This window comes from Coturnix japonica, chromosome 2, assembly GCF_054131305.1.
Source record: "Coturnix japonica strain WE chromosome 2, WE-NBRP24, whole genome shotgun sequence".
NCBI classification, from domain to species: domain Eukaryota; kingdom Metazoa; phylum Chordata; class Aves; order Galliformes; family Phasianidae; genus Coturnix; species Coturnix japonica.
Window position 1 is genome coordinate 125,929,664 of NC_140664.1, and position 21,437 is coordinate 125,951,100.

Genomic DNA, 21,437 nt, shown 5'->3' on the forward strand with positions numbered 1-21,437 from the left:
AGCACACTTGACAGCCTTTGTCAAAACAGGCCCTGTGCCTTCAGTCCTCACCCCAGTGGAATTCCCAGTTCCAGCTGGCACTGCAGCCCTGTGCTGTGGGTGAACCACTGCTCTGGTTCCTTCAGCCCCCAGCCCATTGCACCTCAAATGCCTCCCACATGTCCCTGTCTTGTGTCCCTGAAAGAGACTGCTACAAAGAAAAGGTATTTCAGGCTCTTCCAGTGCCCGAAGAAAATTACCAGAACAACTCTTCCAACATTCACTGCTCCAACAAAGCAAGGCTTTGAAGAAAGTGCCTCTGAATCAATAGATTTGGGAAGACACATTGGAAGTAGTAAAGATAAATGAAGTGGATTTTGCTGATGTCTTCTGAGTGCTTTACAAATGATCCCTTCATTCACCTCCTGAACACATGAGGACTCTGCACATCAGGGCATGAATGGTCCCCAGTACATGCTAGGGGAAACCCCACAGCCCCTCTCCAGCAGTCCATGAGTTGACCCCCAAACCTTAGGGTTAAATCCAGGTTTATCTGTCCCAAGGACATGGGCATTGCCTTAATTTATTGTAAATAAAGGGACAGGACTGTGTGCTTGCTCGCCTCCCACGGGGACATAAACCCCATGGGGACACAGACCCCATAGGAGCTGGAGCATCTCCAGATGGAAAAGCACAATGGGCACCTGCAGCCCTCAGCTGTCCTTCAGCTGGTGGGGTGGAGCAGGAGGGACTGTGGACATATCCTATGGTCCTCCTTCCAGAGGAGCCAGGGGACTTGTCTATCTGGACAGAGATTTCTATTCCCAAAAGCCCTACCAACACCATATATGTGTCATTTGGCCACTGCAACACCAACATAAAGAAAATGTTGTCTTCTCCTCAGCTTGCCTCCTGCACCATTTTCTTCCAAGATTCTTTCTCTGTTATTTTGTTCTTTTCCCTCACTGTGGTCATTTGAACACTTTCCAGACTCACACTGAAGTGAAAGTCATTTTAAGATGGTTTTCTCCTCTTTGAATTAGGAGGAGAAAGAAATAGGAAGGAAAACCTTTCTTATTTTGCTCTCAGCCCTCCTGCATGAGCACATAAAACCTATGTTCAGTGGTTATATGCCCCTTCACCATCCCAGCGTGTGTACCTTGCCAATGAAGGTAGTGTCATGCTGTGAATCTTAGGTACAGATTTGCAGGGCAATCCAGTGACTCTTAACAGCCAGGCCCAAAGCATTTGCACATCTCTTCTACAGCAGAACTACCATGGAGGTTACAAGCTTTCAAACACAGTATTTTTCATTATATTGATGCTTTACAATATTGCTGAAATATGTAGGTGGTTTAAAAAGCTGACCCTGGTAAGAGGAATCTTATGGAAAAAAGATTTGTGCATGAAGTGATTTAGGGTTTTCCTCTCATCGCTGGCTGATGACACCCTGCCATGCCCACCCACTGCCTCCACTAGTAAGGGCAGGCTGAGGGTGTGAAATAAAAGTTGTTTATTTTTTCCTTCAGCGTCATGTTTTCAAGCTTTCCACCCCAAATCGAAGAGCTACTAATGCTTTTCATAAATGATCATGGGTGTTTTCACATACTTACGTTATTCCAGGAACTGGAGCCTTACGGAGAAGCCAGAACCCTATGAGGAGAGGTGCGAACACAGGGTTCCCTGAGCATCACAGTGCTGCCACTTGGCACATTTTTGCAGGGGGTGGGAGTTATCCTTCATTTATAGAATTTGCACTTTGATCCAGTTCATTTCTTGAAAATGTAACAGCCTTATAGCAGTTTTCTCAGAGCCTTTGGGGGATGGATGGATGGAGCTGGGCAGCACCAGGCTGCAGGAGGTGGGGGAGAAAGCTTGTGAAAGGAGTGAAGTCACTGCAAGCACAGTGCTGAACCCAACAGCACCAGGAAATGGCCTCAATTATCTTGCTGAACCAGGATAAACTCAGGCCTTTCTTTGGTACATGGGGTTAGATGAATAGAGCTGCGCTCTGAGTCATCAGCCCAACAATCACACACAGCATGTATGAAGGTGAGAGATTCACCCTGCTGCGGGTCTGGTTCTTCATCTGTAAAACAGAGAAAATGAAGTATTCCACTCAAAAAGCCTGAAGTTTGTGTAACACAATGGGAAAGAGGCGTCTGCAGGTACGCAGAAAACGAAGATGATAAACAAAATGCTGTCTCTTCCTTGGTATCAGAAATCCAGCATTCATTTCTGCCTTAAGGCTTATGTGGACAACTCTGTGCTGCCTTTCCAAAAGGGCACTGAAGGAGGTAAAAATGGGCCATAGCCAGACTTGCAGCCTTGGGTGGCCTTCTGCCCTTCTGCGGACCAGAGAACAGGGTGGACCATGAGATAGGGCTTCCTGGTGGCCCAGCCCTAAGGAGCCCCTGGCTTCAGAGAAGTCTGATGTCACCTGTCATGTCCCATAAGGTGCTCAGCATTCCCTGGATATTGCCCCTTCAGCTGGTTGTGTCTGGGAAGGATAAAGCCCAGATCTCACCTGCACTGTTTTTCTTACTTTTATCATCTTTTTTGTGATTTTTGGTGAGGAAGATTTCTGTAAACTCTTTGGTCTGAGCATAGATCTGACTTTGCTTATCAGATCTTGCCATAAAGAGCCCCATTTTTCTCTATCAGAAGAAAAACTTGGTTTTCAAGCCAGGTATGGGCTTTGGTTTTCCTGGTACAGCAGCAGATGGCTTTGAATGAATTTGGATCTCCTATGGACAATGTATAATCTGAATGCAGCTCCCTTTACAGCTTTGCTTGTGCGTGAGTTTCCATAGCTCTAAGGAGCAGTTCCAGCCTCTGAGATATCATGTGGTAAATGCAGTTTCAGAAAAGAAATTCAGCAGAATTAATGTGGCAGTAAAATTGAGGAAAGTTCAGATTACTCTGACCCTAAGGTCTTTCTCATTATACTTCCTGGTGTTTTGCTCCTACTGATATTCACACCAGACAGAGCATTCTCATCCTTATTCATCTTCATCATTAAAAACCTGAAGAGGATTTACGGGGCCTTTCCCAGAAAAGTACCCTCTAATCCTCCAAGTGTACAAAGCAGAAATAGGCCTCAAACACCCACCACCCTATAACAGAAAACAGACTGAAATGGGCCAAAGAGGAATTTAACAGGATGTTTTGTTTCCATTTTCAGCGTCCTTTCTCTGTGCTGATTCCTGTTAGTGGTGGTATATGTCTGTGAACAGAGGTGCTGAGGGAGTGTGCCCTGCCATGACAGAGGGGCTGGGACACCTACATGGGAGAGAGGTCTCACCATGGGGAATTAACAGTTGAAAAAGAAAAGCCAGACCAAGGACATCATGGAAAGATGGTTTCCATCAACACACGAAGAGGGATGAAGGCCGAGGTGTAGGGATAGTGTTTCTCCAGAAGTTGGTCTTGCTGAGTGAGGGCAGGCACTCAGAAGAGCTGAGCTCCCCTTTCACAAGCAAAGTAATGAGATGATTCTTCCAAAGAACAAGGGGGGAATGAGGTCTACTGGAGATTTTGCATCATAAAGTTATTGCAGCAACTTGGCTTTGGTGCCAAGGGTGTGAAAATCCATCTCAAAGCAGAATCCAGTATGGTTAACCTGCAGCTGCTGTGAGTTGGTTCAACTTGTCACATTGCTCAGGGTTTTGTGTTCACCAATGGTTGTGATTGGCATCAGTTTAGAATTAAACAAAACAGAAAAACAAAACCACCATAATCCCAAAAGAAAATAATTCAAGAGGTATCAGCTTAAATTCATTTTTCTTGTTATTATTTTCTTCTTTTTTGACAACGATCGCAATTGTGCGCCTTATGGCACTTGACACCAGGAAGGGCTGGTTCAGGGCCTCAGCTCCTTGGTACTTTGATTAAAGAAAACTTTTGCTTTATTTTCCAACAGAAGCAAGTACCAGCTGTCAAAACTACAGAGCAGAAGTGTGAAAATATGGCCCGCTACCATTCCCAGTGGGCTTTGTTCCCAAAAGCTTGTGTTTCCTAGATCAGTCTTACAGGTTTGTTTGGATCCTATCTGAAGGCATTTTAGCAGCATGGATTGGCAATATCACTTCTAGGAATGGCTTCCTAATTCAAAAGGAGCAGAAACTGTTTATATCTAAACCTCAGTTCACTTTATAAAACAGGGAGAAAATGTGCAAAATTACAATTACTGTTACAAAATTGGACTTATTTGTAGTGTTCACTTTCATTTCCTTTCATTTGTGGCTCTATTCATCCTAGCAATGCTTGAGACGCAAATGGAATCTCTACATAAACCTGGCACAGGCTGTGCATTTTTTACAGGCTTTGGTAGAAGGTGGGTGAGCAAAACCACCCATAGACCTCAGCCTGGTGAGGTCACGGTGAAGAAATACCAGTGTGGTGCAGAGTGCTGAAAGGGAAGGCTCCTCTCACTGGTTGGCAATTGTTTGTTGCCATTTACACTTGCGAAACAGCCATTCCAGCTAATTCACTGACCTGTATGGGGAAGGGAAACAGACGCCAAACCCATCCCACCATCAGAACACAGCAGCAGTGCGGAAGGCGGAACGCCTTGCTTTGCCATTTGAGAAACGAAAATCTTCATTTCCTTTTTGTTTGTTTTTAAAGTGCTGTTTGTTTTTAAAGTGCAGATTCAAAAGTGAAACCATACGTTAGTATCGAATGTTTTCACTTGATTCAAAGTGACTTTTGCTTTCTCTAACCCCCCCCCCCCCACTGCTTTTGAGTGTGCTTTGAGTTTCTGTGGAAAAAATGGGCTCTTTTCAGGTCAAACTGCAGAGGAACTTCTGTTGTCCTCTCTTCCTCCCCTGTTTCCTACCTTGCCAGCTAAGCAGAAACTGAAAATACACCCCTCTGCAGCACAGAAACCTTTGTGCAAGCAAAACTCCTCTTTCCAAGTGGAGCTCAGTGTCTCCAGAGCATGTTCCATGGCAGAACCAGCCTGCCAAGGGGAAATGGTTGCAAACAAGAGGAACTGATTTCAAACTAAAAGAGGGAGATCTTGATTGGACATAGGAAGATGATTTTTACAATGAGGGTGGTGAGGCACTGGCACAGGTTGCCCAGAGAGGTGGTGGATGCCCCATCACTGGAGGCACTCACGATCAGGCTGGACGGGGCTCTGAGCACCTGATCCAGTGTGGGTGTCCCTGTTCATTGCAGGGGGGTTGGGCTAAATGGCCTTTGGGGGTCCCTTACAAAGCAAACATTTCTATCATCCCATGAACCAGAGGCCTCCATCCTTTCTGAGGACCCACTGGGTGATGGATCAGAACACTCCTGCCTGCACTGGAGGTTCAAGGCACTGGACCAGACCTCAAGCTGAGCAATCCCAGAGCCTACAGGGACAGCAGGACACAGCAGCCAGGAGCAGGGCTCTGTGGTGGCAGCCGGGCTGCTTCCAGCTCCACAGACGGAGATGCCTGCTGGCGGTTTTCTGATGGACTGATTACATCTGCAAAGCACTTGGGAATGCTTCAGGATGAAAAGCGTTATGTAAGGGCAAGATAATGTTATTTATAGAGCCAGGTTTTATTCAAAATGGAATTAAAATTGTGCTTGTGAAGCCTCTGTTGTCAGAGACAAATGGGAACCTGTCCTTCTTTCCTCCAGTGTTTTGCATTCATTCTTCCCTTCGGCTCAGCTCGAACATTAAGGAGTGCTTTATTTACACAACACTCCTCCCCACCACTCACCAGATCTGTGCTCCTGAGCCTGCGGCTGGAGGTGGACCTGGGAGCCAGGGCTGTGTGGCGACAGCTGGGGCACAGAGGTGTCACAGAGCAGGAAACGATGAGAATTTGGAGTTGGACGTAAAAAAAAAAGCACAGCTGCCACACCGGCACAGATGCCGCCTGCATCTGGCCATCTCCATAGCAATCTGTGAGCCACAGGAGGTGATCCGGCCAGCAGCCCTGCTGGAGGTGGCACTTACTCAGAGTGCTAATACCTGCGCTCCCCTATTCTACAGCCCCAATAGCCTTCTCAGTTTTTGGTTTTTTTCCCTTGAGGAGCTTTATTTGTGATGTTTTTTGAACTGCTCTATACAAATCCCTCGTAGCCATACTTTTTACAAGCCATGAAAAAGCAATTTGCACTGATGCCTGATGAAATCCATGCCAACAGGTGCTGGGAATATCACTTTCAGAGGCACGGCACCTTGCAGGGCCTGCTTTGCACAGCTCATCTGCTATCTCTCACTTGTCTCAGTATCTAGCACGGAATTCCACACATGCCTTTTATTTAAGAAAGAACTCAAAAGTATGTTATCTTATTCCTCTGGAATTTTCCGCAGTTATTTAACGTGTTAGTTTAGGCATAATTGGTGAGCGGGCTCTTGAAATTTATATCTTCACAGTGCTTATTTACATCGGGCTTAAAGTAGTTCGTTGCAACCGAGGTAGATGTGAAGCATTAGGCTGCAACGTACCTAATCCATCTCTCCTCCCCCATCACCAGAAATCCTGTGGTTAAAATAACACAGCCTCTATTCAGAGCGCAAACTTAGAGCTGCGAGCGGGAGTCACACAACTCTACTGATGGATGTGCCCAGCGGGTTCTCGCGGTGCTGCTTCCCATCCCACTGCTGATCCAGGAGAGCGTGGCGGGGGCTCTCCTGCCTGCACACAAGGTAAAGATTCGCTACATTCTGTGTGTGTTTGCATGGATACCAAGGGAACCTACCAATGTGACTGTGAAAATACATTGCAAATGTGACTGTGAAAACGTTGCTGCTTATATAGCGAGAAGCGTTTAGCAAATGGCTTCACAATTTTTAACTGTTAATCTGCTCCCGAGGCTGTTCCCATGCAGCTGAGAAATGGTGAAATGGTAATCTGGCAGCGACAGCAGCTCCTGCCACGCGTGTAGGAGATGGAGCTCTGACAGCGCCAGGCACTGCTGCGATCCAGGTGGGCTGCAGCCCTGCAGGCATCGGGGGCTCTGGGCTGGGGGCTGTGTGCAGGCTGTGTGCTGTATGTGAGGGCTGGGGGCTGTGTGCAGGCTGTGTGCTGTATGTGAGGGCTGGGGGCTGTGTGCAGGCTGTGTGCTGTATGTGAGGGCTGGGGGCTGTGTGCTGTATGTGAGGGCTGGGGGCTGTGTGCTGTGTGAGGGCTGTGTGCGGGACGTGGCGGTGCGACCCTCACACTAACACAGTGCAGTGCGTTCAGGAATGTCGGGATGTGGCGTGCCAGATAATTATCTGCCTTTATTTGCTCTTAGGACTTTCCAAGTCCCAGAGGATGCAGGAAAGCATCATCTTTATCTTGAAATCTGTTTTTAGCTGAAATCTAGGCAGGCAGAAGGATGTCTGTGTGGTGCTGTGGTGCTGTGCTCCCCGTGCTGACTCTGTTAACTCTCCGAGTCCCACCAGGAGTCATGGGGCACCCTGAGCACAGCACACCTCAGGCACTGAGGGATAATAAGTGAATTATTACCTCATATTCCTTCCCTCTAGCAAGGCAGCACTGCTCCAGGGGACGCTTTCCAGACTTGAGGAGCCTTATCTCCCATCCTCTCTTCTTCCCCCCTTCTTTCCTTCCTTGAGTGAGCTGGGATGGTTTCTCACAGTGTCCATGCCTGCAACAGCTGTTCCCTCCAGCCCCACTATCCCATTTCTGTGCCACCCTCCAGAGGAAGGAGGAGGAGGATGCTGTGCCAGGTCCCTTGTAGCAGTGAGCTGCTGTGCTGCAGGGAGCTCTTGGCTGGCACAAGTAACCTCTTCCCCTAAGCCAGCACCACTGCTTAAGTCCCAGAGGAAACGATGTGGCTTCACCATCTGTGTGACTGGCATGGGGCTTTTTCATGGTAGTTGTGTACCACATGCCATGGCAGGAGGCAGCTCGGAGGAGAGAGAATATGCGCAGAACAAAGAAATGTGGTCAGGCAGCAACTATAAAATTTCAATATAGAAAGTTGAGCTGATGTCATTTCAACTTCCCAGAGCGGTGCCAAGAATTCTAAGCTCCATATCAAGATTCAGTGAAAATCCCCCACATACTCACAATTTGTTCATGTGGAAAAATGAACTTTCATGGAAAATATGCATGGGAAACTGCCAGAGGAGTGTGTTGCTTTACTTCTTCTATTAATTTTGAATACGTTAGTTCAGAGAGCAATCCCATTTTAGCATCAGCTGCCTCATCCAAGAAGCAGAAGCTGAAACGCAAATACTGGAGGCGAGGGAAGTGTGTTTTCTGTATGACCAGTTGTTCGATGGAAAGAGCTGTTCAAGTGGGAAGGGTGTGGGAAGGCTCAGTGGGATGACTGCATTAACGCTTTTTTCCTGGTGACAAATCAGAATCATGATATGACACACCTGAATGGAACTGCATCATCCGCCTTTATAGCCTTGATAGCTTTGACAAAGTTGGGACCATGTGTTCAACTCCCACAATTAAGATTACCCGAACATGCACTGCTATAAGACCACATTCACAGTTGCTTATAACTTTGCCAGACTAGAATCATTCAGACTGAATTTTTCCTACTTGATTGTCTGCCTCAGGCTAAGTTCTTTTCTGGAAAATTTCAGCCAAAACTGTCCAGCTATTTCCAAGAATGAACATAAGGGAAAAAGGCATTGTTGTCCAACTGGGGAAAAAAAAAAGAAAGGGAAAAAACAGGAGGAGAACCTGGAGATCCTTTTGGATAGCTCTTATTTCTCTGCACTTTGGAGTAGAGATCTGAAATTTGGCAGGGTCTGAGCTTTGCTTCAGGACTGTGGCTTGTTTTATTATTGTTTTTTTCTTACTTTGTAAATCTCCTCCAATTTGGCCTCGTGATAGACTTTGAAGGGAAAAAATAGCAAGTTATTAAGGACACGCTAGGGCTCAGTAGTCAAAATCTGCTGAGATTTCTTCCAACGAATGAGCCTAGCCCACAGCCCCAGCAGAACCCAGAGCTGACCCCAAAGTTCCTGTGCACCCAGGGCTGCTGCCAAGCTTCTGCTACTCCCACAGGGACTGGGCAGCCCTGTCCCCCTGCCAGATTCTGGCAAAATAGGGCTTAGTGTGATCAAAGCATCCTGCCTGCATGCCTTTCCCTTGCCTCTGGTTCAGGCAGCTGAAGCACCATCACACACTGGCTGGTTGCGTAGCTTGGGGAACTGCAGGCCTGTCAGCCTAATCTCAGTGCCAGGGAAGGTTATGGAACAGGTTATCTTGAGGGCAATCACACAGCACGTGTGGGATAACTGGGGGATCGGGCCCAGTCAGTATGAGTTCATGGAGGACAGGTCCTGTTTGACCAACCTCATCTCCTATGCCTGGGTGACCCACCTAGTGGATGAGGGAAAGGCCGTCAAGTCTACCTGGACTTCAGCAAAGCCTTTGACAGTTTCCCATAGTAATCTCCTAGAGAGGCTGGCAGCCTGTGGCGTGGACAGGTTCGCCCTTTGCTGGGTGAAAAGCTGGCTGGATGGCCAGGCACAGAGAGTGGCAGTGAATGGAGTTAAATCCAGCTGGCAACCTGTCACGACTAGTAATGTCTTTACTGGAATTGAGTGTACCCTCCATAAATTTGTCGGTGAAATCAAGTTGTGGGGAAGTGTTCAAGAGCCTGGGGATAGGAACATCCTACAGAAGGACCTGGACCAGGCTGGAATACTGGGCTGAGGCCAATGGTATGAAGTTCATCAAGACCAAATGCCGGGTCCTGCACTTTGGCCACAGCAACCCCAGGCAATGCTACAGGCTTGGAGGAGAGAGACTGGTAGGCTTCTTTATACAGAGGGAGACTTGAGGTAAAGCCTAGGATCACCCTGAGCACTAAGGAGAACACACGGTCCTGTATAACATCTTACTCAGTGAAGACTGTCCACTCTGTACAGTAGATTAAAGCTTAGATCTCTGGTTAAATCATGGGTGGTCTTCTAAAATGTATCATAACACACTGCACAAGGGAGTCCCAGTTCTAGCATCTCTTATCTCATGGGTTTTGCAGTCTTAGCAGTACTCTCACAGCCTATTTCTGTATGCAGTACTTATGCGGTATATGCAGGCAGATGGTGAAATGTCAGGGTTTCCATTTTGCCACTTGATGTGAGTCCCGCATTGGAAGGTAGGGAGCTGCAGTCTGCTCGCTTCCCTTCCCACCAGAGCTGCAGGAAGCAGTGGTTCCTTTCACTTCTTGCAGATCTACCAGCCGTGAAGCATCTTGCATGGCCTGTCCTTTCACGGAAGCAGGCGGCAATGTTTCCTCATCAATATCAGCTCCTGGGATCACCACACTCACATCAGGGCTCTGGTGTGCAAGGCAGTGTGGGAGCAATGACCAGATGAGCAGCCACAGCTTCTTAGGAGCTGGCAAAGGACCAGAGATGCTCATAGGGGATGCCCTTGTGGAAACTGCCGATTTCTCTAGGAAGAACTTCAAAAGGGAAAACTCTAGGAAGACATCGCTGTTACAGCTCCCATATACTGAGTACACATGTGCGCTAGTGCCATTAATGAAGCTGGTGGGTGGCTGTATGCAAGGACTCTTGCACAGCTCTGGAAGTGCTGCTGCCTCCTAACCTGTAGCCCTCACTGGTTCAGACACCTCCTTTTGTAGTGAGATCACCTCATGGGTGCAAACCCAAAACCTTCACTGCTTGTAGCTTGCTTGAGACTCAGACCTATTCCTACCCCAGCTCTATTCACAGCTAGCATCTGGCTTTATCCTCTCAAGTTCTTCTATAATTTGGTTGAATTACTCTAGACTGTATGACATGACTAGTTCAGCAGTGCTGTGCCGTGGGACGTCGTCTTTGCTAAAGGATATGAAATTCATTTTGCAGTTTCTCAATGAACGAAGTGAGGCTTTTGTACTATTCCTATTTCTTATGTTTCCATATAGTAATGAAATATGTGCTATTTTGTCTCAGAAGTTAATGCTATTTTCCAAACATTCTTCTTTGCCCTACTCTACAGACTCCTGGTCTCTGCAGGCTGCATGGGCCAGGTCTCCTATCTGAGCCACACCAGGGCTTGGATGTCCTAAGACAGTTGTATAGCATCTCTGAGATCCCCAGTTCCCATGTCTGGAGAGATTCAGGCTCACCACAACCCTGAGGGGGGCCTGCGACCTTCCTGTAGTTGTGCTGCAGATATAAGTTTGTCTTGTTTTTTCTCTCTTTTCTGATGCTGTTGGTCGGGAGTTTATGCCCTTGGCATTTTCTACCTGCAGGGCATATCTATCAAATGAAGCACAGCACTGAGCATAGACTGTGACAGACTCACCACATGAGGAACTCTGTAGCCATAGAAAAACTCCCATTCGCGTTTCCATCCCCAAGCTCAGCCAAATCAAACAGCATTTTAAGGTCATTTGCAGCCCTCTACCATCAAAGCTGTGACCGTGTCTTGGCTAAAACCTGCCTCTTGATGGACAGTCGGCTAAACATGAGCCAGCAGTGTGCCCAGGTAGTCAAGAAGGCCAGTGGCATCCCAGCTTGTATCAGGAATGGTGTGGTGAACAGGGACAGGGAAGTCATCCTGCCCTTGTACTTGGCATTGATGAGGCCTCACCTTGAGTACCGTGTTCAGTTTTGGGCACCTCACTACAGAAAGGACATCGAGGTGATGGAACAGGTCCAAAGAGGGGCAACAAGGCCCTTGCAGAGGCCCTGTAGAAGATGCCCTGTGAGGAGCTACTGAAGGAACTGGTCTGTTTAGTCTGAGGAAAAGGAGGCTGAGGGGTGACCTTATTGCTCTGTACAAATACCTGAAAGGTGATTGCAGTGGGAGTGGGGTTGGTCTCTTCTCACTAGTGACAAGTGACAGGACGAGGGGAAATGGCCTCAGGTTACACCAGGGTAAGTTTAGGTTGGATATCAGGAAAAACCTCTTTACAGAAAGGGTTGTTAAGCACTGGAATAGGCTCCCCAGGGAGGTGGTTGAGTCACCATCCCTGGATGTGTTTAAAAACCTTTTGGATGTGGTGCTCAGGGACATGATTTAGCAGAGGGTTGTTACAGTTAGGGTACTATGGTTAGGTTGTGGTTGGACTTGATGATCTTTGTCTTTTCCAATCTGACCAATTCTATGATTCTATGAGCTAAGCCTGACCATCCACAACCAACTTTGCCCCACTGCACACAGCCCCACCATGCTAAAACTCTGCTCTTACCCATACCTCAGCCATCCCATCAGGCAAAGCACCAGAAGGGCTCACATAGAATGCCCACTGCTGTGATCGCTTTGTACCCCTGCTGCCTTTTGGCACAAAGCAGAAATGGGGTTGCTGATAACCTGCCGTGGGGAAACAGAACTAAAAGAAACTGCTTCCTCCACCACTGCCTTTGTTCACAGTGGCTTGCTTTTGGGCTTTTGGATGTGTGCAACAGATTGCTTCTGCATTCCACATGCTACAGCTCTCTGTTTAAGTAGGGAAGAATCTCTCTTAAATATTTACTTAAACAATAACATCCCTTGAGCTCTTCACAACTTGTTGTAGAAAATTGTCATTTATAAAACACTCCAGATTTTATTTATTTTCTTGATCTGCTTCCCCATCCCATGGCCATATTGGGAACCAGCACCTCCTTTTGCTGAGGCTGCTGTACATGAAGCTCAGGCACTGGTGCCTGCTCCGTGGGGCTCTCAGGCCCCATCTCCAGCACCTACCTAGGACTGCCAGAGCTGCAGGGCAGAGCTTTGGCACACGCATTGTTTCTGTCCCAGGAACTCAACAATCCCATAACTTCCAGGAATAGACTCCTTTCAGAAGCAGGAAAGCTGCTCTGATAGCCCTCTCTTCTTATTGTCACACACGCACGACAACTGAGTCTGGAAGAACATGCACATGCAGTCACTTGTTTGTTTTCACACACAGTGTGGATTAAAATTTCAGGTAGTCAATAGCAGCTGTGGGTTAAATGCCTGATGTCCCCAGGTGCAGAGAATGGTGCTGGTGGATGGTCGTCCCCAGGAGTGCCACCCCACCTGCATTTGGAGACACCAGGGAGTGTGTCTCTGGTCCAAAGCTGGGAGCTGAGGTGAGTGGGGCTTTGTGTTTCGGGTGGAATTATGCAGAAGAGTGTTCTGTAATTTTATTTCTTTAAATTTCTGATTCCCTACTCATGGCAAATGAACCTTTCAACAACATGTAAATTATAACTTCCAAACCTGCAGTTCTGTGCATTTTCTGAGCTTTTGAAACACGTGAAATGTTCTGTACTACTCAGATGAAGTCCTCAAGTCAGATAAGGGCTCACCATAAAAAATAATACAAAATTGATAGTGTACATTAAAGAAGAGGATTCTCCAACCAGAGCATTTGCTCATATTTAATTTTAGCTGAAGGTGCACTTTCAGCAAAGTATTTGGTAACTTCCATGTTATCAGTCAAGAAGTTTGCCTGACATAATCAGTATTTAAGACTAAGTGGTAGAGACCTACAGTCCTTCTGTGTTTCTAATTCCACATTATGCCAGCATCCTGATGAATCAGATATTGGCAAAATCTCCACAGCCAGTGTAGGCTTGAGTAAGAATTGGATTACTCACCCACATAAGCAAGTGCAAAAGAGGTAATTCATTATGCTGTTTCTAAGGTATAATTGAAGCCCACCTTCCCATTCTAGGCTCTATGTGGGTTTAACTGGGGGAGCTAAACAGGGGAGAAGTACCTCAGCTTCTCTGAATCATTTTTATTCTTGTCCTGGTTCTTTATCACTAATTACATCACGACATATTTCCACGGAGACTGAGAGCGGTGCCATCAGCCTTCAGTCCCTCCAGTCCCCCTTGGCACCTTCACTTGCTTTTTTAAGTGCAGTGTTGCTCTGGAAGGTCCCTTGGGAGGAATAAAACAAGCTGTGTTTTGATCAAGGTCCTTCTTGTTCTGAGTGGAAATTTCAACAGGCTAAATAAAAAGATATATCCTTTAGAGAGTGAATGTTATTGGTGAAGCTGGGGGATCAATTAGTCTTTTTCTGTGGCTGAGGATGATTGCAGAAACAGATTTGAACATGACCGTGGTGCTGAGCATTACTTTTCTCCCATGGTGAGTGCAATATGTAGAAAGGCTGTCTCAGGCATCCTTATTTTCAGTCTGAACTGGCAAGACCTCCTTGTACTTTCCATCACACAAGGCATCTTCAGCAACATGGATGTAGTATCACAGTTTAATACATTTAAATCAATACCTCTATCAAGAGCATATTTCCTGAGGTGGGTATGTGAAGCCTGTATGCAGCCATTGTCCACATCCACCAAGTCATCTTGTGTGTCAGTACCATGGTCAATTATCTCCTTGAATTCAGAAACACCCAAGTTATTTAAGTTCCAGAAACAAAGAATGTTGATGGTTCAGAAAGGGAGCAACTCGTTTCCAGACAGAACTGAGCCAAACTCTCTTACTTCCTCTTGGAATGACATTAGACCATGCCCCTGTTTGGTGCTCTGATGCCTCATGGAGCTGTATCTGTCTCACCAGCTGGGCTGTGTGCACGTATGACCCAAAGCAATTGCACTCCTGTGTTGCCTCAGTGGAGCTGGAAACACCTCTGACATAAAGAATACAAGTATTGGATGGTTGAACTAGATGATTTGGTGGTTGGACTAGATCTTAGTGGTCTTTTCCAACTTTAACGGTTCTGTGATTCTATGATTTTCAATCCTCTTTAATCCCGCACACCCAGGTAATGGACTCAGAAAGAAGTCTTTGATGAGGTGACCCAAAGCATTGGAGTAGAAGTCCCATCCCCTTAGGATGTCTCAGAGATCTGAGGTAGGGCACAGAAAAATGCAACACTGGAAGTAGATTGGTCAAAGCGCTGATGGTGGAGATGCAGGCACTCAGACCAGGACCAGCCCAAGATCAGGACCAACTCAGGACCAGGTTGTCCATACCAAGAGTGGAGGCAACCATGAGACCTGCAGCCCTGCTGGTGGAGCCAGCGCTGTGGGACCACCATGCTGGACACCTCAGAGAGGTCCTTGACTCTCATATGGCTGAGGTCTGCACAATAAGCACTGGGTTAGTTCAGTCATGTTTGTATGGCTTTATGAGTGTCAAAAGCAGAGTGAGTCCAAATGATTAACTTGCTATGTATTAGACTTAATGCTTCCCAGTCCTGGTGCTGAACTTCCCAAACCAAAGCCTAGTATATACAGTTGGGTTTGCTGCTCTCTAGACAGCACCCAGCATCGATCACAGCACTGTAAATTGTTTACACAAAACTGCAGACATCATAACTTACAAAATAACTCTCTTGTCAGTCAGATAAGTAAATATTTCAAAAGATTGTGAACACCATTGCAAGCTCCAACTGCTCAGACCAGCTCCAAGTGGATGTGAGTTAGCAGGGGACTAGATTTGCTTTGCCTTTGATATCCCTGCTCCAAATTGTGTTGAGAAGAGATGTGAAAACAAGCCTCCCTCGGGCAGGCTAATGCAGTTTTAAAGATGCTGAACTTTCCCTGGAGCTAAAAAGAGGAGGAAAACTACGGTGAGTTCTTACAAGCTATCTTCCTGAAGTTGCAAATCTGTATTTTTGAGACTCAAAGGGTTCTCCTTCTCCACATCCTCCATTCTTAGCCCAGACCAATGTTGTTGCCTTCCCACAGGTAAATCACCATGCTTTTGAGCACATACCATTGCACAGCCAAACACTTCTGAAGCATGCAGCCTTTTGTTTGGTTTAGGATGTTGTTTCACTGAGTATTTCTTTCCAGTCACTTCCAACAATTACTTGAGATCTTTTTCCTTTAGAGTTCACCGAATTGTACCAGCTCACCTCCATACACAAATAGGCATCATGTTACAAGGAGGAATGCAAAGTTAAGCAGGCCTGAGCCTTTGTAGCAGGAATTTGTTTTGGAAGCAAATGAGTCGGAAGGAGAGGAAATGGGCAGCCCACCAAAGGCTTTGGCAGGATTATCCCACACTTACAGCAAGCCACAGCAGGGGCAAGCCATGTACTGGGGCTTCCAGGGAGGCAGGAACAGAGCCTATAGTTGAGAGCGGTTCTGGCACAGAACAGGGTCTGGTTCTAACCCTGGAGCCCCATCTCTGCTGGTGTTCAGGGCCAGGTTACATGAGACCCTGGGCAGCCTGATCTGGTGGGTGGGAACCCTACCTGCAGCATCAGGGTGGGAATGAATGATCTTTAAGGTCCCTTCCAACCTAAGCCATTCTATGACTGTTGTCTGAAGCCTCATGAAGCTTCCCCCCAACACAGGTCTCACTGTTAGGTCTACTAATCTATGCAACTGTGAGCTCTGGTAGAAACCAAATCATGCAGCTCCCTGTGTTGTGCAGTGGCTGAGGAGGACAGTCCTCCATGCAGAGCCCCATGGAGGCCATGCACAACTCATTTTGAGCTGAAAACTTGCAGACTCAACATGAACGTGATATTGGGCTATTGGCTGAACCACCTGTTTGGTGCTTGCTCCTCTAGGACTTGACTGGAAGTTACTTCCATCCAACCTCTTTAAAAGTATTTTGATCCTATCTCTTGAGTTACTTCCATACCTCTTGACTATGCTGGTGCAGCAGCTGGGATATTTTCCTACAAGTGTAAGTTTCCATATTTGGTGTGTATTATTTATTTAGTGTCAGAGGTGTGTAGGAGGCCGCCCAAGATTCCAAGAAGGCAGGATTTTAGTCCCAGGACTAGACCAAATGCTGCCAAGACAGCACAGTATGGACATAAATAAAAGATAGTTTGCAGAGATAATCTGTCAGCAGTTTTCATCCCCTTAAATGCCCTCTCATGGTTGTGCACAATCAGATGTACTGGTATTCCAAGCTAAATATCCTCAGAATAAATCAGTATAGGAAAGCAAGTAAAGTAAGAGTAATTTCTTACTGTGATAGCACAAGTGGGTAGATGCAGAGGGCAAATGGGAAAAGGATGCAGAAGCAACACTCACCAATGTGTGCAACATCACATTTGTGCATTCTTCAGTGTGAAACACACTCAGTACAGGGGGACTACAGGAAAGCTGGAGAGGGGCTTTTTAGAAGAGCAGGTAGTGAGATGATAAGGGGAAATGGTTTTAAACCAGAAGAGGGTGGATTTAGACTAGATACCAGGAAGAAATTCTTTACTGTGAGGGTGGCGAGACACTGGAACAGGTTGCTCAGTGAGGATCTGAATGCTCCCTCCCTGGTAGCATTCAAGGCCAGGCTGGATGAGGATGTGAGAAACCTGGTCTAGAAGGAGGTGTCCCTGCCTATAGCAGGGGGTTGGAACCAGATGATCTTAAATGTCCTTTCCAACCCAAACCATTCTATGATTCTATGAATATGTTCATGCCCAGCATGACAGGTGCAGAGTGCTTTCACTTCCTGCAGTAAATGTTTCCTAATTCCTAGATACACCTGACAGTAAAGGACAATACAGACTGAAACGCATTCAGAACCTGCCGGTAATAAAGGTGCTACTTTAAATAGACACCTGGAAACGCTTCAGTTCTGCGTCCAGGTTCCATTCTGTGTGAGATCCCTGTCTGCCATAGCCCATTGCAGTTATGTCCCCACTCCACTGTGGGTTGGGATGGCAAGGCAAGGGAAAAGCAGTGATCTATACCTCCTTTCCATTAACCACTGCCTTCCCCTGGATGGACACCATACTGGCTTGTGAGCAGTTCTTACGTAAATAGCTACATTACCTGGGACTGTTTTGTAAGCTAGAAGAGCTCAGTAGCTTTCTCTCTGTTCCTCTTGAGTAGCCTCTAAAATAGGAACGTAAAGAATGCAAATGGGGGTAGACTTGCCCTTAACTAAGTGCATTTCTCTTCTTATCTTCAGTGCAACATGTCACTGGTTCTTCATCCATTAGTGATTTTTTTCCCTGAACAACGTCTCTGATTTCTGTGTCATGAGGGGGAGTATTGTCAGATCTCATTCGCGTGATGGGAGAGGCATAAAATCCCTTCTGTATATCATGCGCCCTTGGCGCCCAACACCACAAAGGATTTCTTCAAGCCCCGCTCATTATCTCCTTTTATACTTTAAAAGAAAAGCTAAAATGCTGGTGACAAACGGTCTCATTTATCACATTTAATTGACTGACTGTTCTTTTAAGCCTCTGAAATACACACTTCGGGCCAAAGCACTGGAAAAAGAACATGCCATTTATCCTGGTCTGCTGCCAGGTCACATTAAAAAATGTTCAGGAGGTGTTTGCTAGAGCAGTACACCGAGTGAGCCTGCTCCAGCAGTGTGTCTCCAGCTGCATGATGTGTTGCTCCCTGGAAAGGAGGTTCAGCAACTACACCAGAAGTAATTTTTATCCTTTGCTCACAGCACCAACAATGTTACTGGAAATCTGTGGGTGTGCAACACAAGGTCTGGATTAAAAAGAAGGAAAATGCAGGTCAGGGCCCACCTCTGCCCCAGGAAAAGATACACAGGTGGGCTTAGGGACCTGAACCTGTGGTGGGGTCACAATGTGTTCCCATAATGTCATCCTGTTGGAAAAAAACCCAAATCCTCCATGGGCATAGTGGTGAAGGCTTGATGGTTGGGTTAGATGACCTTGGTGGTCTTTTATAACCTCAGTGACTGTATGATTCAATGATACTATGTAAACAGAAATGCAGAATGCAAGGCATCTCCCTTCCCTCTGTTCAGCAGCTTCACACAGACGTAGGCAGGCAGGCAGGTAGGCTGAATAAACCAGAGTGGATTAGAGGGGAGATGGATGGAGAGTGAAATAACATCTTTCACATTAGAGGTTGAGCCAAAGGAAAGCAAATAACTGTTCTATGTCTCTGCTGTAGATAAGAGCCACGTGCTGAAATTTCAGTGAGGGGTGTGTACTGGGTCTGGCTGGGAGTTAAGACAGATTTAAGATGGATTTAAGAGTTGTTCCTAATAGTAAGAGCAGTACCACTGAAATGCTTTGCCTCAGGAGGCTGTGGAGGTTCTGCCATCAGAGGTTCTGCAGTACAGGTTGTCCAGGTGTCTGCAAACACATACTCAGGCAGCCAGTAGGGTCCTTCTCCACGGTGCTTTCAGTGTATTAATCTAAACACTTATAAACTCTTACAAAGAACATGACTCTGGTCTACAAACCCGCAGAGAAGGCATCAGATTTGACCAAGCCTTTCCAGCTGGACAATAGAAACCTGCTGTCCCCTTTCCCCTACCTCACCCCCACCCTACTGCAAAGGGAAACTTTGGGTCTCCCCTGAGTTTCTGACACTGGGGGGACTCAGCATCGTATCCCAAGTCATCAGCTGACACAAATCCCGCTGCCCTGATTAGCAGCTCTCCTAATCCCTGTGATGTCAGTGGGGCTTTGCACGGCAGGATTTGGCCCACTGCCCTCCTGCAGAAAGCACAAGAGCTTTGATTTTGTTTCCCCTCCTTCTGGCCATGGGCAGGGAGCAGGCTGCATGCAGGAGCCTATGGTAGGAGACATCAGCATTCACTGCCAAGGTGTGGTTGTTCTGTGGAAAACGCAGCAGAAAAGGCTTTGCTAGAGGAATGCAGAGAGATCCCACTGGGCAGCTCGTCTTTAACTCTACAGTGTATATATATGGGTTTGATTTCATGTGAGTGTATGAACACGGATCTGCTGCAGTTGCACTGATTGCACGCTCCCCACCTGCTCAGGCTCCAGGCTGGCACAAGGCAGACATGCAGGAGGAGGAGGAGGAGGAGGAGGCCGAAGGAGGGGAAGGTTCTGTCAGACACGGTGGCTCTCCGCTAACCCCCATTTCTTACACTGCTGGAATGCAACCGGCGACTGTTTCTACTATTTAAGGAAAAAGGTTCCTATACAAAATCCTGTGGTTTAGAAGTGATCCTTTTATAGGCATAAGGAGATTTTTCCACATCCCTCTATTTGATTTCTTTTTTCACTCAGACCTGGCTGCTCCAAGAGATGTTTGCAGAATATCACACACTGGAATCATTCCTATTCTTGGTGCTGGAGATCAAATACCCCATCAGCTTACCACATAAAGATACAGGATGCAAACTGCCAGTGAGCTGAAGTCACTTCAGCAGCAGGAGCAAGAGCTGGTCCCATACCCATCCCAAGGGATTCTGAGCTGGAACTGCCTCATCACAGAGCTGAACATGCTGAGTGTTCTACAACGGGCTCGCCCTAATCACAGCACTCTCTAATGAATTGTTTACGCTTGTGTTTCTCAACAGCAGCGCACGTTAATGGCATTTGTAATTTCCTTGATTTGGAATAAGATTAGCTGTGTGTTAGCCTTGAGATAATAACAGGGGCGTTTATCCTAAACAGTAATTGGATGCAGCGTGCAGTGTGTGCCTGCAGCAGGGACCTCAACACCCATCTCTCCTTGCCTGGGGGCATTCCATGCTCCTAAAGTGGGAAATGTGGCACCCATGACTGTTCCAGCCCAGACCAGGAGGACACCACGTCCTGCACCTTGGGCACTGGTAGGGCTGGGATTGCAGGGTCTCCTGAGTGAGAAGTCACTCAGGTGGGATGCATCCAGCCCCAGGACTGCTGCTGAGCTGCTTGATCCAGACAAAATGATGCGATGCAGGAAGTGAAGCAAACATCAGAGCCATATACACAAAGCCCAGGGACACCTGAGAGCTCCCTGAGCCCCTCTGCAGTCATCAGCAGCCTTGGGGCTGTCCAGGCACACGTGCTCAGCTGGGATCTAAACAGAACATCACATGGCTCAGTGCTGTGGAAGAACCAACACGATCTTTAATTCATTTCTCCATACTATACAATCATATACTGTGCTGGAGGTAGATCTTCTGAAAAAAAGCCACTACAAAACAAGGGGTGTACAGAATCTCAGTAGCCGCTCAGTGCCAGATGTCTATTATCTCATCACATACATATGCTATGTAAAAATGCCATTACTAACGCTTCCCTCCATTACCACTGAGACATGCCTGGTACCGCCAGTTTGTGCTGACGTAAATGACAACCTGTCCTAGCATCCCTCCGACCAGTGCTGGGGAAGGTGAAAGGACACGCATTCCAGATGGAAACACAGCCAGGGTTTGTTCCCACAGTGGCTTCAATTTATCTAATTTTACCTCAGATAAGATTTGAGTGGGAGGGATTCTTTCACAAACTGCGTCCAATTTGACTGCTCACACATTTGCTTTCTTAATGAAATTATGGGAGTAATAATAGGAGCAATGACAAAAGTACTGCAAGGCAGATGAGACTCTCACGATATGGTAGAAAAATCATAGAATCTTTGGAGTTGGAAGGGGCCTTCAAAGGTCATCCAGTCCAACTCTACATGCAACCAGACCCTGGTTCCCCATTGACAGATGAGGCACATTCACTCACTCGTTCCTGATTTAGAGTGATGTAAATCTCTGACCTCAGCAGAATGAGTCCTGATTTGTTCCCACAAATGGATGGAAAGTGCTGAAGCTGGATTTGGGGCCATTGATACAGGCCTTATCCTTCCGGGCTTTGGGATCTGTCACCTTGAAACCATCATTTAACTGTGCACAGAGTTCCTGTGGAAAACTGTATGATCCAGATTC

The 21,437-nt window shown here is 46.8% G+C and overlaps 1 protein-coding gene across 2 annotated transcripts in view; it reads left to right on the top strand.

Moving 5' to 3' along the window:
* The first annotated feature begins 6,327 nt into the window (after nucleotides 1-6,327).
* Nucleotides 6,328-21,437, top strand: part of JCAD (junctional cadherin 5 associated) — a 53,572-nt gene continuing 38,462 nt past the window's right edge. For both annotated transcript variants that reach the window (XM_085538792.1, XM_085538791.1), the window contains exon 1: nucleotides 6,328-6,631. The gene's annotated coding sequence lies outside the window, so the exon portion shown is untranslated. The remainder of the gene's footprint in view (nucleotides 6,632-21,437) is intronic.